The sequence below is a fragment of the Capsicum annuum genome, chromosome 7, assembly GCF_002878395.1.
Source record: "Capsicum annuum cultivar UCD-10X-F1 chromosome 7, UCD10Xv1.1, whole genome shotgun sequence".
Classification (NCBI taxonomy): domain Eukaryota; kingdom Viridiplantae; phylum Streptophyta; class Magnoliopsida; order Solanales; family Solanaceae; genus Capsicum; species Capsicum annuum.
Window position 1 is genome coordinate 163,326,831 of NC_061117.1, and position 19,976 is coordinate 163,346,806.

Genomic DNA, 19,976 nt, shown 5'->3' on the forward strand with positions numbered 1-19,976 from the left:
ATAATTGAAAACTCAATGGAAGATTCAATTTCCATTAATGGAACTCGCTAATTGAATCTTTCGAGTTTCAATTAATGGAACTCGATAATTGAAAACTCAATGGAAGATTCAATTTCCATTAATGGAATTCGGAAGATTCAAAAAATTTAATCTAATGTATGAAGACAAAAATACAGAGTGTACATGTATGAAGCTATTCAATCTTCCGTTAATGAAACTCGGAAGATTCAATTTCCATTAATGGAACTCGGAAGATTCAATTAGCGAGTTTCCGAGTTTGAATCTTTCAATCTTCCATTGAGTTTCAATTAGCGAGTTCCATTAATCTTTCAGAATAGAAAATGAGATAGAATCTTCAAGAATTTAATTTCAATTCAACAATGGAGCAACCATTGTTGAAGAAAAAAAAGAAAGAAAAAATAAATAAAAAATATAAAACTTTAAATAATTATAAAATTAAGGGGTTGTTTGGCCAAAAAAAAAAGTTCATAACGTTTTAACACTTTTCACGCGCTCAATGCGCGTGACTAACACGCAGCGGGCCAAGTGGCAGATATATGCCATTAAAATACGAAAAAAAAATCTGGGGGGTAATAGACCCCCGCAAAGTTCAATATGGTCAATTGGTAATCCAGTCAAACTTCAGGTATTTTTGTGAGTATTCTCCTTTAAATATTAGAAAAAAATACTGAAAAGACGATTTTATCTAAAACAAAGACTTTAAATGAAGGACAAAATGTTCAAACAACATTTCTAACGTCCCTCACACTTCTAGTCTATTATAAATTTTATATATATATATATATATATACTAGTTTAGTGTATGTGCTTTGCACGTGATTTTTATGTCAATTAATAAAGCTATCTTATATTATTTAAGTCGAAAATTAATAAGTTCTAAATCAAAAGAATAGACAATAACCCTTAATAAGCGCCAAATTGAAAGAGTCGATTACAACCCTAAATTATAGGTTCATCATTTAAATAAAAAAAACTGGATATCAAGATTCACTATGAACGTATATTTCAAATCCAATAAATAAGATTAGTTAAATATCCAATTATAATACTAACGAATAATATATCAAAATAAAAGCTTAATAACATAATCGTAACTAAGTCACATTTAAACAAAAAGAGAAACTAAAGGACAGAGATAAACCTTTGACTTTTATAGGTTTCTTTATTCCGCAACAATGTTTTTATCGCCAATTTTTCGATCACAAAATTTCAATTGAAAAAAGAACACATACATTATCAAAAATAGAGAATTCAAGGTCAATTATTAATTATGTGTAATTCATATATAATCTTTAAAACTATTAACTAAAAAAAATAAAGAAAGACAACACTTTAGAAAACAACTTGAGCTAAAACTAAAATGTGAAGAAAAAGTAAAAATAAAAGAGAAAGAAGCGTATGCATGCTTCTTGTAAATTTTGTTTCAAAATATTACTTATATAGAATGTAGAAATCCTTTTTTACATAAGGTAAAATCTGAATTGATTTAGAAGTATTACATGTTACGATGGATGCATGAGGCTTGGAGATGGAGTACGATGATTCTGTTATATAAAAACAAGAGCGATGTTCAGAGTTGCAACAACTATAGGGGTATTAAGTTGTTGAGTCACACTATGAAGATTTGAAAGAGGGTGGTCGAGCGGAGATTGAGGAAAGTAGTGTCCATTTCAAAGAATCAATTTGGTTTTATGCCTGGTCACTCAATGACAGAGGTAATCCATTTGGTAAGGAGATTGGTAGAGCAGTATAGGGAAAGAAAGAGGGATTTGCACATCGTGTTCATCGACTTGGAGAAGGCATATGATAAAGTCCCTAGGGAGGTTCGTTGGAGATTCTTAAAGGTGAGAGGTGTCTCGGTGGCGTACATCAGAGCTATTAAGGACATGTATGATGGAGGGAAGACTCGGGTGAGGACGGTGAGAGGTGACTCTGGGTATTTTTCGATCAAGACAGGTCTGCATCAGGGTTCGACTCTTAGCCCTTTTCTTTTTGCAGTGACGATGGACGTGTTGATGCGGAGTATTTAGGGTAAGGTGCCTTGGTGTATGTTATTTGTGAATGATGTAGTGCTGATTGATGAGACGCGGGAGGAGGGGGGTGTGAATGAGAAATTGGAGGTTTGGAGGCAAACCCTGGAATCTAAGGTGATATGATTCAAATGGCCGCCTTAGCTTTCAATGACATCATTCAAAGTCAGTACGTAGGGCATCGAGTTTTGGTCGCATTAAGGAAACGGGATCCTACATGGAAAAGAGCAATCCCACGTGTGAAAGATTGCTTGGAGCATTGAAGATTGAGGACTCATGGTTTTGGGCCTTCATTAAGGATATTTTGGTTACTTAGCCTTGTCGAAGTAACACTCCATGGCCACCCCTTTTCATTAAGGATATTGTGGTCATTTTGTTATGTAATAAGTTAGACTATAAATAGGTTCTATTAGTTCATTTGCTAGTTAGTTTTTGAATGATGAATGTATGAAACACTTGAAAATCCTCTCTCTTGAGAGTAGACCACCTTAGTGTAGTCTAAGTTAGGGCTTGGAAAAGCTATCCTTAGTATAGGGCTTGGAAAAGCCAATATTGACCTTTGCTTGGAAACGGTGGATCTTGAGGTGAGTTGATTTCCTTGGCGGCCACCGTAAGAGTGTGGTTTTGATTATTACATTCATTAGGGTTAGTGTTGAAATACACTTGGTTCTTAATCTTGTAATAATCTTGGTCTCACTATCTATCCTTTCATTATTTTGCAAATCCGTGTGTTTTTGTTTTTGTCATCTTGTATCCCTTTGTGTTGCTTGTTCTTCTCACATTTTGTGGACTATTTTGGCATCTTGGTGGGCTGTTTTTGTATTATTTGGTATCAAATTCATCATTGATTTCATTCCCACGAGATTAATCTTGGGCTTGCTATCTTGAAAAATCACAAAAATAGTGTTGGAAAAACTGAAAAACGCAAAAAAAAAAGTAATCTGTCCCATTTTTGTGTTTGGGCCGAGATTTGAGGTTTGGTTTTCTTGTCTTTTTTGTGTGTTTTGTTGTTTCTAGTGTTATTCCCTTCTTCACTAACACTAATGGAGTCTACATCTAAATTTTGAGCTAAATCCAAGTGGTTCTTGAACGTTGGAAGGTTGTTGATATTGTTGTTGAAGATTGGGGGCTGGAAAAATGTTTTGGTGATGTTGTTGTTGAAGATTGGTGGCTGGAAAAACGTTTTTTTAATGTTGTTGTTGAAGATTGGAGCTTGAATATGTGTTGTTGATGTTTGGGAGGTCCAATATTAACCTTAGAACTCCAAAATTTAAAGTTGTGTTCGTGGTGTTCTTCAACATCTTCATATCTTGTTGAAGAGAAAATGGTTTGTTTGATCTAAAATCAAAGAATAAAGAAGGTGTGGTCTTGTTAGTCTTGAAACACATTCCAAGGCTATTATAAAAGAATAAAGGGGGCTAAAAGACTTTCAAAAAGTCTTATTACCAAAAGAAAGAAAGGGGTCTTCTCAAGACCTACAAAAGAGGAAAGGGGGACAAAGGCTTCAAAAGGTGTTTTGCCAAAAGGGTGAAAGAAAATTCAAGCCTTTAATTTAAACATTGAAAAGCCTCTAAGTCTTGTTGTTTCCCTCCCAAAACCGAAAATACACTCTTCCAATTGAACATTGATCAATACAAATTGAAAACAAGAAAAATATTTTTCAAAACTTTCGACAATTTTCAACAACCAATGAGAGGCTGCCATGTCATCATCGAAAGTGTTTAAGCTCAAAATTTTTAGATTCTTAGTTTCATTTTATTGTTTCATTAGTTTCATGTCTTGATTCTAGAATTAATTAACAACTAGTAATCACCTACTTAGTTGTAGATTAATTGTTGAATTCATTTCTCTCGTGTCTTCGTTATTTGTGTGTTTTTCTCATTTTTAACTCGTAGTAACTTCTTTGTTTCAAGTTCGTAAGTAAATTTCGTTTTTGTGTCTTAAGTTGATCAAACAAAAATCCATTCCATCCACCAAGTAGAATTAATATCCTATTGACTACCGGAGTATAAACAACTTTCAATATTCGTCGCTCCAATTGTGAGAATCACAAAGGTGGGTGTATACGAGTGTTGGTGAGGAGATTTTACTACTAATCTTGTTTGTTTATTGTGTAGGTACAAATGTGATATAAGGGGAACATGTCTTCGATAGACGGGGACTATTGTGACTACAAATGGGAGACTATGATTGTAGTGAGGGGTTTTCTGACTACGAAGTTGAGGGAGATTGCGGAAGCTATGAAAATAGCCATGATCAAAACTTGGGCAGATTTGAGAGTTATGGTTTTGAGGGGGAAAATGAGCTGAATGGAGTGTCTAGTGCTTATGGTGAATTTGGAGATGATGTAGGACCTCGTGATGGATCTTATGATGACGTTGGGGCATGTGAGGAGTCTTACACTTCTTACTCTAAACCTAGATTTGGTGTTAGGTATAACCCTTTCGTTTGCAAAGATTATGAGAGCTATGATGAGAGTACACGTGAGGAGTGTGAAGATTCATATTCTCCACCTTGTAGTACTTCTTATCAAGGTCGATATAGTGTGAATGGTTATACTAGCTCTAGTGGAGGTTGTCCAACGAGAAGACGAGGGTATGCATCTCCAAAAGCGAGGGGTACTCCTGTGCTTTACAATGTTGATCCGAGAAGGAGTGTACACTCCGAAAAGGTAACCATTTGCGGGCTACCGGGCTACCTTGTTGTGTTAAATAATAGGTACTATAGAAACTACATCTTTCCATCCATGGTTGACTACTTGGGGTTGTTTTCCGAGCCTTTACTTGTTCCATACTTGTTGGACGGGTTTAAGGTTACCGAGAGGGTCAAAGTTGTCTTCTCCCAATTTGAATACCATGAGAAGGTGTGGTGTGATATTCTTCCATTGACATACGGTCATGTATACTTAGGTGCCGATTGGTTTGCACAACATAGAGTTCCAAATATGCAAAATTGGCCTAATGTTGTAAGAGACCAGTGAGGAAATCACCTCGTAACATACATGCTGCCCAAGCCGCAAAGAGAAGTGAATACTTTCTCCAATACGAATGCTTATGAGAGACAAAAGATTGAGAGAAGTAAGGGTGTGCAAGGTGGTAATCCGAGAGTGGAAAAAAGAGAGGTTGTGTGGAGTAAAGTGAGGGGATTGCCACCAAACCGAGCTAACATTGTTTGTCCTTCTATTTCTAAGGACATTTCTGTAGGTACCGACATGGCAAGTGAAGGAGAGCAATGCCGAAATGAAGTTGCTTCCCAAGCTTGTGGAGGACCTTCACAACACAGCAAAGGAGAGTCGACTCAAGAACTTCAAGGTAAAATAGCTAATTCTTACACTTTAGTGCATGTGAATGATAATTGTATGGCTAGTAGCCTATTGAGTGTGAGTAGTAGCTTACTTATTTGTGAGTATAATGATTCTTTGCCTTTTGTTGATGATGTACATGTTGTGAGCGTGAATACACTAGTTGATCCTATTGATGACCAAATTGACTCTTCCCGTAAGATCAATTTATGTCCACCTAGTGTTGAAGCCTCTATGTTGGATGGAAGTACATCGTCTTGTGTAATTGGTGTTGATCAACCTATTTGTGAAAATTATCCACCACTTAAGTATGTGTGTGATGTGATTAATCAAACTCAAGTGAGTGAAGTATTTGAAAAAGTTGGTCAACAAAAGGGGAGTGAACCCGAAAGCTATTCTTGGAACAATCTTGTGCTTGAAACCGCTTTGAAACTTGATATTGATCTCTTAGAGAGTGAGAAACTTGCTTGTTCCAAATCTGCCCGTGGGTTGGATCATGCACTCTTTAGCTATAATGTTTTTTTTGAAAATGATATAAACACTCCTAATGAGCCTAGTGTTGAAAAAGATGGTATACTTTACCTTGGAGGCTATAGCCTATATGTTAACCCACTATGGTGTGACAAAATTCCTCCTAAAGATGAAAATCTCTTCTTGGAAGATGAGAGTACTCTTAAGGGTAAGGAATGCGAAGTCTTAAAAGTTACTCCTTCTTCTATTTTGTGTGATTTTATTGTTGAGAGTACTCATGGTGATGATTGGGAAACTAGTAGTGAGCACACACATAAGGGAACCTTAGTAGAAGCCGACTTGAGTGATACTTTTCTCTGCTCTCTATTTTCTTTTGATGATATGTATGTTATTGTAGAGAGTATGTCATTTAGTTTGGGTGGAGACCACGGGAAAGGGGAGTGTTGTCTAGACCCGTGTCTATGGCCACTCTTTCTGTTTGACCCCGGTGCCAAATATGGAAATGGTGATCTTGGTGTACCCAACTTGTTGCTTGGTATACATGACAAGCAAAGTGTCACTCTTGGTGAATCCCATAACCAAATCCTTCGTACATTTTTCATTGAGTTTTTAATATTTCATTCAAAAGATCCTTGGTTATATTCTAAATATGTGCAACCTTGGCATGTTGATGTGATTTATCATACTTACCCTAACCCTCATGCCATGAGGAGTTTGTATTTGTGTGTTCTTTATTTGGTTTTACAAGGTTTGGATTCGAGGTCGAATCCTTTTCAAGAAGGGGAGGATGATATGATTCAAATGGTCGCCTTAGCTTTTAATGACATCATTCAAAGTCAGTATGTAGGGCATCAAGCTTTGGTCGCATTAAGGAAATAGGGTCCTACATGGAGGTGCCGATTTGAGTACACCAAAGAGCAATCCCACATGTGAAAGATTGTTTAGAGCATTGAAGATTGAGGATTCACTATTTTGGGCCTTCATTAAGGACATTTTGGTTACTTAGCCTTGTCGAAGTAACACTCCATGACCACCCCTTTTCATTAAGGGTATTTTGGTTATTTTGTTATGTAATAAGTTAGACTATAAATAGGTTCTATTAGTTCATTTACTAATTAGTTTTTGAATGATGAATGTATGAAACACTTGAAAATCCTCTCTCTTGAGAGTAGACCACCTTAGTGTAGTCTAAGTTAGGGCTTGGAAAAGCTATCCTTAGTATATGGCTTGGAAAAGCCAATATTGACCTTTGCTTGGAAACAGTGGATCTTGAGGTGAGTTGATTTCCTTGGCGGTCACCGTAAGAGTGTAGTTTTGATTATTACATTCATTAGTGTTAGTGTTGAAATACACTTGGTTCTTAATCTTGTAATAATCTTGATCTCACTATCTATCCTTTCATTATTTTGCAAATCCGTGTGTTTTTGTGTTTGTTATCTTGTATCCCTTTGTGTTGCTTATTCTTCTCACATTTATGGACTGTTTTGGCATCTTGGTGGGCTGTTTTTGTATCATAAGGGGTTTAGTTTGAGTAGGTCCAAGACGGAGTATTTGGAATGCAAGTTTAGTGACGCGAGTCAGGAGGATGAAGTGGTGGTGAGGTTAGATTCCCAGGTTGTTTGTAAGAGGGATAGTTTTAAGTATCTTGGGTCTATTATCCAGGAGAATGGCGAGATTGATGAGGATGTGTCTAAAGGTATTGGAGCAGGGTGGTTGAAGTGGAAGCTCGCTTCGGGAGTGTTGTGTGATAAGAAAGTTCCCCTTAAGCTTAAAGGAAATTTCTACAGAGTGGCAGTCCGTCCGACCATGCTGTATGGAGTTGAGTGTTGGCTAGTCAAAAACTCCCACATCCAAAGACTGAAGGTGGCGAAAATAAAAATGTTGTGATGGATGTGTGGACTTATTAGAGAGGATAGAGTTAGGAATGTGACTATTTGAGAGAAGGTAGGAGTGGCTTCGGTGGAGGATAAGATGCGAGAAGGAAGGTTGAGATGGTTTGGGCATGTGATGAGGAGGGGCACGGATGACCCAGTTTGGAGGTGTGAGAGGCTGGCCTTAGATGGATTTAGGAAGAGTAGAGGTAGGCCAAAAAAATACTGGAGGGAGGTGATTAGACATGACATGGAGCACTTGCAGCTCATTGAGGATATGAACCTAGACAGGAAGGTGTGGAAGTCGCGGATTAGGGTAGAAGGTTAGGGCGAGTGTATGGATTGTGGCTAGGTGTTAGGAGAGTGAGTGCGTATCCGGGCAGTAATCCCAGGCCTGTGTCCTTGAGTAGGAGCCTTTAGCCAGGTGAGTTCGGGTGGGGTGGGTAAATGGATGTCCTAGTTCTTATTTCTTATTTCGTATTGCTCGTATTTCTCTTATTTCGTACTTCACTGATATTTATTTCTATTATTTCTTATATCTGCTTGCCAACCTTTCCTGTTACATGTTCCAATACGATCTTGGTTTATAATTCGAGATTCTGAGTCGGGGGTCTATCGAAAACAGCCTCTCTACTTCTTCGGAGGTAGTGGTATGGACTGCGTACATCTTACTTTCCCCAGACCTCACTTTGTGGGAATACACTGGGCCTGTTATTGTTGTTGAATTCGTATCTAAATTAAATAATCAAACCTAAAGAGTTATAAATCAAATTAATTATGAATTGTTTTATATCCCAAAAACATGAGAAAAAATGCACCATATTTAACTAATATGATACATCAAAAAGTTGAAAAAGATCATTTCAAAGTCTAGTAGCATTTTCAAAGTCAATTAGCTTGTACGAAAATATCATTAGAAAATTGAAAGTGATAATTATTATAATTTCATCCAAAATTCTATCAGTATTTTTCTCTTGTTTTTCTTACCTTGTATTTTAGAATTTCTTTCTTACCATATATTTGAAGACTCTTTTCCATTTATAAAAAAAAAAGGTACCAATATTAGTACTCCATATATTTTGCTCTTACCAAATATTGTAGGATTCTTTAATTTTTTAATAATTTATTAAAAAATGGTGAAAAGACTATTTTGTCTATTTTGGAATTTTTTAATGAAGGGTAAAAAATTCAAAATACTTTTTTAAGGGTCTTCACACTTTTAATAGTCAAATGTACATGCGTTGCACGTGTGTTTTATGTCAAGCTGTTAATTAACATAAAATAATATTGAAAATAGCAATTGACTTTAATTAAATATAATTTCTATGTATTATAAATCAAATATAATAATTCAAACTTGTGAGTTAAATTCTATTCTTGACATTTATTGATAAAAGTAGGAGAGAAACCTTCAAAAATAGTTAAACTGAGTGCTACTAATTTCTCGGAGGCGATGTAACATCGACGCTAGGACATGACCCACAATTTGTTCCTTAAAATTTTATGACAACACAAACTCACTTGGATTGAAAGAAAAAAAGATTTCCCTTACATTATCATCAAGAAATCATATAGGGTTTGGGGAGAATAATGTGTTCGTTGATCTAACCTTTTTCTTATAGAGGAGGAGAGATTGTTTCTGATAGACCCGCAATTTCAAACTGATGAAAAAGACGACAATAATAAAAAATTTCAATAATAACTCATTTAGATTATATTTTACCTTTTGAGATAGAATTTTTTCTAACATATAATCTGCATTAAAGATATTAACTAAAAGAAATTTTTAAAAAATGATGATAATAAATGCAAGAAGACACTTGAATCAAAATCGAAATAAGAAGAAAACCTAGAAAGAGAAAAAATGGTGTATTTTTTCTAATTTAGTTTGATCAAAATATAAAGAAGAAGAAGTTATTGTCGTATAATAAGTAAAATAATAACTTATATAAAAAATATTGTAAAAAAAATAGGTGTTATAGTTGTGTTAGAAGTCATTAATTTTTAAAATATATAAATAAAAATTTTCAAAAATAAAAACTAATAAAATTTATAATTATAGCAAATCTTTTTTTCCAAAAATATAAGGAGGCTACAGTTTTTTTCTTTTAAAAGTTTATCAAAGTCAATTTTAAACCTAAACAAAATAAGACACACCAAAAATAATATTTATATTGTAATTTTTTTTTTAATTCTTTTATTTTTTTTTTTCTAATTGAGTTCTTTTCAAGTTCTTTATTTTAGGAGTCTTTTATAATACAAATTTTTTTATAATTGAGTTCCTTTTTAGTTATTTTATTTTAGGAGTCTTTTTATAATAGAAAAATATTAATTGATTCTTCTTCCTATATATTTTAGGAGTTTAGTCAATATTATAAAAATAATTATATAAAATTAGATGAAAAAGCGAAAAGACGATTTGTCTAAAGCAAAGACTTTTAATGAAGGGTAAAAAGTTCAAATCACTTTTCTAAAGGTCTTCACACTTTTAATATATTATAGATATTTATAATTATTATACGTAACCAGAAAGGAACCCCTCACTAAAATCCCGCATGGGCGAGATTTGCTCGAATCTATTAATAGAAATATCGTCGAATATTCTGCTGCTCCACAAAAGAAAGTTGTGGACGATAAATGTCTAAGTTATATCTCTAGAGGAATCTATGTACATGAAGGAAACAAATTAGAATTGATTGAGAAATATTTAGAAGAAGTCCGAAAAATTTGATAAAATCTGTGGAATAATGTTCGGATACTTCTATGAAAAGTCTTACAAGTGAAGAAACTGAAGATATCCAAGAATCTCAGCCACTTCCGCCAGAAAATATTCTAAATGACGAAGAAATTAAAAAAATCGAGGAATTACTCTACCAATTAAAAAGAAAAGACAAGATGTGATAAGAAGGACCCATCTACTAAGTTATTAGATGCCTTTACTATGTTTTATATATATGGGACTAGGATGTAGGGCCCTTTGTAATAGTAAAAATACTATGCACTACTGTGCGCAGAACCAGACTCTCTTCCCCTCTTGTATAATATTTCAAGTCTTTAATAAAAGAAGGCAGCTAGCTGACATTTACTATTCCGGCTTTGCACTTGGCCACTTGTAATGTATTTATTTCTTTTTCTTCTGAAGTACTTTTAATACTTCCTCTTCCCTTCCATCCGTGACTATGTACGACTAAAAAGTTTCTCATACCTATGTTGGAAATCTAACTTCTCTCACTAGATAAGTATGAAAAATCCAAACTTTATCAAAATATGAAAGAATTTTTCTATGATTTCTTGACTTGGTTCCAAAATGGTTGTACAGTCAAAATTTAATATGATTTATGTTGGCTTCGTCTTTGTGATTACGTCTAGTAAGTTGTGCCTCTTTAGCCCGATAACATTGAAGAAAAAGGGCGGCCTTTTGCACAGTAAGAACTTCTAGACACATGGGTTCAACATAAATATATTAAACAACTGACATGCCCCTTGTTTGGGTAAAAGATTATATCTTCCATACAGTCATCAAGCTATTTGAAATTCTTTTATATTTCGGTTGGTGTTTTGGTTCGGTATTTCGACTAAGACTTAATTCGATACTTATAAGTTAGTCTGCTAGGCAGCGGTCACTACTGCCTCTTCAGATCTTGCTAAAATGATATCAGGGCCTGGTTATTTCATAGTAATCGAGTATTAGATGTGAAATATTCAGCATAGATATGAAGTTTTATATCAATGGGTATGAGAGAAGTTAGTACGAAAAGTACTAAATTAGAGGAGATAGATTTACCTCAAAATATGAATTTTCTAAATAAATGGACTATTCCAAAAATTGACATAAAAACATTAATGAATATGGCCTTTTTGATAAAATTATGCATAAACAGATAATAAAAACCACTGAGCAATTTATTGCTTTGAATGCTGATGAGCAAACTATAACTTTATTAAATAAAAGAGATATCGATATGTTTAAACATCATTATAATTTTATGCATATTGGTTTAGTGCAAATTGCTTTTAAACCTTTAACTTTGAGAGGTCTTCCAGAGACATTTCTAGCTGCACTGTGCGATGCTAGAAATTTAAATTTCAGACAATAGCTGATCGGAACTATTGAATCTACTCTAACTTATGACCCTGTATATTTTAATACTCAGCCAAATTTACAATTGTCTTTGACTGATAGAAATATTCTTAATGCTTTTACTCTAAATGTAAAAACCCATGGCTATAATTATGCACCTGGATCTGAACTTATATGTGTATCCTATCGCATTTATTATCGTTTACTAGCTACAATGAATCCCAATGCAAATTGATCGAGGATGCATCAAATTATACCATTCTTATAGAAACAAATTTTGCAAAATCCAAGGTCACCACAAGAAGACCTATTAAATGGGATGAGATTAATTTTCCAGAAACTTGGATTCTAAATTCAGTCATTTCTCCAAACAACTTGCGGAAGAAGTGACCAACTCCGAGTTAACTCATGTAACTCAAAATACTGATGGAAGAATTTGTATTCAATTTGGCGATAATTCTACCGTTTCTTATAGAAATTCTTTTGTTATGCCTCGAATGATACTTGCTAGGCATCACATTTCTCCAATTGAACAAGTCTATGGTCCAGCTAGAAATCGTGTTGCATCATTACATACTCTAAATTCTGCAGATTTGCATACCCTACTTAGAAGTGTAGAAAAGATTAAAATCAATTCTAAAACCAATATAGTTCAAGATGATGATAATATCCCATATAGGGATAACCCTAGTCCTTTTGAAATGGAGTTTGGTGTTAATTCCTGTTAAATTATGATTCCGCACCTAATAGATTTTAGTCCTGGTTCACAGGCAAGAAATTATATTAAAAAGGAATTTTTTGGTGAAAAATGGAAAAAATTTAGGACATGGTTTTTTGAAACTTATAGTCCTGATGAAATGGAAAATATTTCAGAAGACAACAACAACAACAACAACATACCCAGTGTATTCCCACCTAGTGGGGTCTGGGGAGGGTAGAGTGTACAGTGACTATATCACTACCTCAAGAGAAGTAGAGAGTCTGTTTCCAATAGACCCCCGACTTAAGACCAATAATAGTATAACCAATACAAAAAGTAAGCACATATAAACTAGTATGACACACAAAACAAACTAACAGTATAACAAACACAAATGATAAGTGCATAATAAACTAGTACGGGATGCAAAAAAGCCAACACCACTAGCCCCAAAAACTACAGCCACAACACTACAAACCAGAAACTCCAGACCTAAAGGAGCACTCCCCTATTACTACCGCCGCGCTCCCACCCCCTAACCCTCTACCCTAATCCACATCCTCCACACCTTCCTATCAAGGGTCATGTTCTCTGTAAGCTGTAATAGCTCCATATCATGCTTAATCACCTCCCTCCAATATTTTTTGGTCTACCTATAGCCCACCTAAAATCATCCATAGCCAGAGTCTCATACCTCGCACTGGAGCATCAGGGCCCCTCCTCATCACATGCCTGAACCAACGTAGCCTCACTTCTCACAACTTATCATCCACCGAGGCAACATCCACCTTCTATCGAATAATCTCATTCCTTACCCTATCTTTCCTGGTATGTCCACACATCCATCACAATATTTGCATCTCTGTTACCTTTACCTTTTGGATGTGGGAGTTCTTAACTGGACTACACTCCGCTCCATACAACATAGCCATCCGGACTACCACTCTGTAGAACTTATCTTTAAGCTTCGGGGGCACCTTCTTATCACAAAGGACTCCCAAAGCGAGCCTCCAGTTCAACTACCCTGCCCCAATATGATGCGTGATATCCTCGTCAATCTCACCATTACCTTGAATTATGGACCCCAGATACTTGAAACTCTCCCTCTTCTGGATGGCCTGAGAGTCTAGATTTACAACCACTCCATCTTCTTGAGACATATCACTGAACTTACACTCCAAGTACTCCATATTGGTTCTACTTAACCGAAAACCTTAAGATTCAAGCGTCTGTCTCCAAATTATTATTAACTCCACCCCGAGTCTCGTCGATCAGAACCACATCATCTATGAAATGTGTGCATTACATAAACAAATTATTTGTTTGCACCATGGTTTATATCTGCATATCTGCCATTATATGTCAAAGTATTAGAAAGATCTTATCAAGATGCTAGTGGTAATATTCTTCAAACTATTTATTCTCCCCAATCACCTTTTATTTTACTTAATAATACTGGTATTACTTATTCTGTATTTCAAAAATTCATTGATAATGAAGTTCGTAAAATAACTATTGCGGAAATAAATAAATTTGATTGCTCAAAATAATTATTTGGGTCTTTATGTAAAGGTCTTGAGAGAACATATTTCCACTCTTGATAAAAAACTTGATGAATTCATTATATAGTTAAAAAGCTTAGTGATAGTTCAAAATTTTTTGATATTGCTTCCATTTCTGAGAGTAAGAATGAAGATTTGACAACTAAGCCTTGTATTCAGAGACCCCCTGATATTGAAGGATTTGAAAAAACTTCACATATGAAAGAATTGGAAAAACTGCTTGATGGATGTGTTGACACAGCGTATTCAAGGAGAGGTGCCTTGGTGTATGCTTTTTGCAGATGATGTAGTTTTGATTGATGAGATGCGGGAGGGTGTGAATGATAAATTAGAGGTGTGGAGACAAACTCTTGAGTCTAAAAGGTTCGGGTTGAGTAGGAGCAAGACAGAGTATTTGGAATGTAAGTTTAATGACGTGAAGCTGGAGAATGAGGTGGTAGTGAAGTTGGAATCACAGGTGGTATGTAAGAGGGATAGCTTCAAGTATCTCGGGTCTGTGATTCAGGGTAACTGTGAGATTGACGAGGAGGTCTCGCACCGTATTGGGGCGGGATGGATGAAGTGGAAGATCGCTTCGGGGGTGTTATGTGATAAAAAGGTGTCGCCCAAGCTTAAAGGCAAATTCTACAAGGTGGCAGTCCATTCGGCCATGTATAGAGCGGAATGTTGGCCAGTTAAGAACTCCCACATTCAAAAAATGAAGGTGGCGAAAATGCGGTTGTTGCGTTGGATGTGTGGGCTAACTAGGGGATAGAGTTCGGAATGAGACTATCAGGTTGGTGTGACTCCAGTGGAGAATAAGATGCGGGAAGTTCGATTGAGATGGTTCGAAAATGTGATGAGGAGGGGCATGGATGCCCCGGTTCGTAAGTCTGAGAGGCTAGCTTTGGATGGATTTAGGCAGGGTAGGAATAGGCCGAAGAAGTACTGGGGAGAGGTAATTAGGCGGAACATGGAGCAGTTACAGCTCACTGAGGACATGACCCTAGATAGGAAGATCTGGAAGATGCGAATTAGGGCAGAAGGCTAGGGTCAGTTTGTTGTTGTTGTTGCTAACACCTGTACAAATTCATATTAAATTTATTCCGGGCACAAAATTTAGCTTGAAATAAGTAACACTATGCCTCCAAATGATGCAACTTTTGTAAAGTTATAGGCATGGAACACAAAGGAACAATTTTAAAGTAAGTATATATTGTAATTATGTAACTTGGCCAAAACACCTTCTAATACCATGTATATCAGACAGAGTCAAGCCATGCCATGTTCATGCCTTTTAACACTCAAACAAACTCAAAGAAATGTTTTACCCAGGAGCAAAAACTTGATGCGTTTTATATGAAAATGATGATAAATAATACTGTTAAGAGAAATAACAGGAAGCTACTGTCCACTAGACATTTTTAGAGCTTAATACATTTGAATGGTTCCCATGGCAGAATATACATTTTAAAAGATAAGGAAATAAATCATTCAGACCAAATTTGTTTTGTCAATTTTCAACTATGAAAACGACTATCACACTTACAAATCATTTCAATATTTAATAAAGATGAAGAAGGTTTCCTACAACTATAGGTTATCTAACTAAGATTCAAATTTCTGACATAACTAAACAAAATCCAATATGTCTTACCAAAGCACATTGTGCTGTTTTTCACTTATCCCCAAAGTTCATGCTTTGCTAATATAATTGGTCATAATGATTTACTAAAGCATAGCCCTTTCATAGTATGTTCTGGAGAGTGGTCATATAGTGAGAGACCATTCACCTCAAAGAAAAGACAATTACAATCAAAGAAACTCAAGTGAATGGACCTATTTGACTATTAATCCGTTCATCTTTGATCGTTAAAGATAGAAAAAACTTGTACGCAAATCTAGTACTTAGGTCTAACTTCCTAAAGATCATCATAGTCATGAAGAGTAATTCAGAAACTAGTTAAACAAACTCAAACGAAAAGCACAGAGTAGTACTAGTAGGAACTATAATCTCCAGAAAAATGGAAATTAATCAAATGAGATTAGATCAACTGTTCCACATTGTCAAGTTCACAAATATATGCATTAACCTAATGTCACTATCATATTTATACAGAAAATGCTGGATATGATGTTTGTAACACCATCTAAACAGAACATTATTGGAAAATATGTGTACATTTTGAATTTAAGCAACCCTATGATTAAATGTGAATTTTTAACAACATATTCAATATCCTATTATTGTACGGATGCGACCAACAACACAAATAAAGCTAGAAAAGAACAACATGCAACCTCCATATTCAAAGTAGTCAAGATCAGTTACAAAATAATAATGTATATATAATGGATCACAGCTAACAGGTTCTGTCTTTTTCCACATATACTAGACACTAGTCATGGCAATAAGTTTCAAGTATAAGAGGACACCTAAACAAATGACGCGAACATGGCATAATTGCTATTGATTAATATCATGGATGTAGTTCGACTAGTATCAACCAACACCACTCTTTTAAAATGCAAAATATATTCAATCTTACTAAATCTAAGGTGCTAAAACATGACCGGTAGGTTATCACGAGAAGCCTTATTTATCAAACTGAACAAGCAACCTGATATTTTAAAAAAGAAAATTGGTTCTTGATTTGAACACATAGCCGACTGAAAGGAAACAGATTTTTTGCGAGACCTATAAGCAAGGAATTTGTAAATCTTAGACAAAGATTGAATCAAAATACACATTTTTAGCTTGATCTTATAGAAAGTGAGCAGCCTACAGTAAAGAACAATGGTCAACATAGGTACCCCTATTCAAATGACACCGAGCATGTGCTGAAACTTCTGATAAACAAAATGACAAGAAGGGGACTGCCCTCACTTAATCCATATCAAAACTCTTCTCCCATTTACTCAAAAACATAAACAACAAGAGCAGAAACCAAGCTCCGATTTAACTTTTATTTTTAAAAGAAATTATGAGTCTCTTATCCTTTATCTAAACAAACCAGAACACTGTGCAAATAGTGAATGAGGCCAAAACTCTAAATGCTGGAGCCATATTAGTATTTTGACAATCTTTCATTACTGATTTAAAACTAAAAAGACTGACAGATTCTTGGACACAAAAAATAAATAGATTCGTATGAGACTCACAATGAAGATACTGCAAGGCGAAGAGCAAAACCAAACATATTCTTAGTTAAACTTTTCATTCAGTGCCATTTTTCCGCACAAGGACATAAATAGAAGTTCTACATTTTAGAAAAGAAACTTGACTTCTCGAGCTAAAATGGTGTTGTCTAGATTATTCAACCATTTTTTACAAACTGAAACTACAACAAACAATGAAACACAAACACATCCAAATAGCAGAATTTCAATAAAGCAAAAAAGACTATTGAATGACTACATTTTTGTTTCAAGGAACCGAAACAAAACGAGAGGTGAATGTGATTATAGACCTTATATGGAGCAGCGAATTAGGACTTGCTCGTCAAAGATTTAAACTCGAATCTGAACTTCAAACTCGACAAGAGAGCAAGAGAATAAAGAGGAAATAGTAGTATGAACTACTATTTGGTGTTAGTTTTTTTATAATTCGGATGATTCTTGATTCTTGCCTCTTAAAAATGGGAGCCTAGGGGCTCCTTTTATAGATGAATTTGAGAGTGCTGCAACGGCTCTCAATAGGGCTTCAAGAATTCAAATTTGAATTCTTGGAAAGGCTCTAAATTAGAGAAAAGAAATTGGAGGCAGAGAAGAGACTGATTTTTCATCTTTTTAGGTTGATGTAAAAAAGGGGAAAAGGGCTACTTTATGGTGGAAGACTTGGAAGGGAATAACAACCTCAAATCCGATGGTTCTTCATTCCTTTCACCTTTCTCGGAAGTAGCAGAGGGGCTGGAGTGCTTTGAGGTCTAAATTGAGCAAGAAAAGTTGATGGCGAAGGGATTTTTATTATTATATATTCTCATACATGTGTTTATATTTCACAAAAATACAAAAAATAACAAACTAACTACTCAACTAATTAAATCTCAACACCCTCTGCAATCTTAACAACCTAACCTACCCCTATCCACATGGACCCTACACCCTCCTCAATTTAGATTGTCTTGGTTTCTTAACAGAATGGACACCTCACCGTTCCAAGTTACAAATGCATACCGACTTCAATTTGCACTCAACAACAATTGGCACAAGAGGTCCCACACGTATACACATACCATGACTTTATATGCATTTTTCTATATATAACAAATACACAGACAGAATATAGAGGGAGGAAGGCAACAATTTCCAGGAGGGCCCACAGTGAAAGAAAAAGAACCATCTTCTTTTCTTTTTCCAATCCATCATCATCATCACATTCGGACTCACGAAAACAATCATACACAGACCTCCATTTTTTTTTCCTTTTTCTGGCTCTCACCATCAACCCACAGATTACACATAAAATCCTCTATGGATGAACATTCGGACATTCCAACACAGCTTGATGTTCCATTAAAACCAAAAAAAAAAAAAAAATTAAAGAAGGCAACATACACTCACATACTCTCCACCCACCATCACTCTCACATTCCACCCATCCACCACGGACGCACACACACAGAGCTAGACGGAAAACACACACTACACAGAGAGATTCGAGAACGCTACAGAAAAACTGTGAGAGAAAGAAGTAGAAAAAACTGTGGGAAGGAACGAAATTTTGGATCGCTAGTCACTGTTCCGGAGATCTACTCGCCAGAAAAACGTTAATCCACCCATAACTCACCGAAATCCAGCCTATTTCAGTCAGTTTCTTTCACTGTTAGCTCACCGGAGTCGATTTGTCGAGGTTCTCAGTTCTTCATCGAGAATTGGGTCTGAGTTTCGTTTTGTGTGAAACGGGTCGGTCAATTTTGTTCAAGTCAGTTCGGATTTTGGGTTATTGAAGTCGGGAGTTCGTTGTTGGGGAATTTCTGTTCAAGATATTCCGGCACCGCTCCGTCAAACAGTTCAATTGAAATAATACGTCAAATTTGAGGTCCATTTCCAATCTTTGCTTTTTACTTATTATTTCCTTGGTCATAATATTCGGTGTTATGGTTTGGACGTTGTGTGTTGTTTGAGCTTTGTCAATGGTGAATAATTGCTTGGTTTTTGATTCATTGATTGATTCCGTTGATTATGAACTGCATGGTGAAATAGTATTTTGCGTTTGAGAATTAAAATTGGTTGTTTGGGGATGAGTGGAATGAGAACCAACACTTGATAAAAATGTTAATTTTGGTTGGTTTGATTCATGAGTTATTTTTTGACTTGAAATGAACGCTAATCAAACTTGATAGTAGCATAATATGTTGAAATGGATAGGCAAACGTAGGTTGGGTAGGCAAAGTTTAGAATTTGTGGTTTTGTTGAATGTTTGAAATTTTGTTGAATGGTTTGATTTTGTCGCATTGAAAAGATGTATTTATTTTGCCGAGGGATGCCTCAGGACCTTTTGTACTTATTTATCGGAGAATGCCCCGACGTATCATGTACACAAAGGAGGTTCGTGTTGAAGGCCCGAGGCACAGGGTAAAGCATTGGAGCATAGTTTAGGATTAGCGTAGGTTTACTTTTCAGTACTTTTTTACTTCAGTTTGTAATAATTGGACTGAACATTATATTTTGGATTTGTTTTGTTTCGCGTGTTTGATTGGTTGTTTTTATGTGTTTTGTGTGGTTTATACATCCATAGTGTTAGATTAGCCGATATATTTCACTAAGCGACTGTGGTCGAACCATGGGATCGAGGGGTGCCTAACACCTTCCCCTCGGTTAATAGAATTTCTTAGTCGGAATCTCTGTTCGTAGATCAGTTTTAGAGTCAAAACGTCTTGAAAAGAATTTTTCAAAGGTGACTTGGCACACCAAATTATGCCAAGTTACGACTCTGAATAAAAAATATAAATAATTTT

At 35.4% G+C, this 19,976-nt stretch overlaps 1 long non-coding RNA gene across 1 annotated transcript; it reads left to right on the top strand.

Annotated features, from left to right (window-relative positions):
• The first annotated feature begins 18,125 nt into the window (after positions 1–18,125).
• On the top strand, positions 18,126–19,705 carry LOC124900062. The gene is made up of 2 exons (XR_007057665.1): positions 18,126–19,057; positions 19,511–19,705. It is a non-coding gene; the product is annotated as an uncharacterized LOC124900062 (long non-coding RNA).
• The last annotated feature ends 271 nt before the right edge of the window (positions 19,706–19,976 follow it).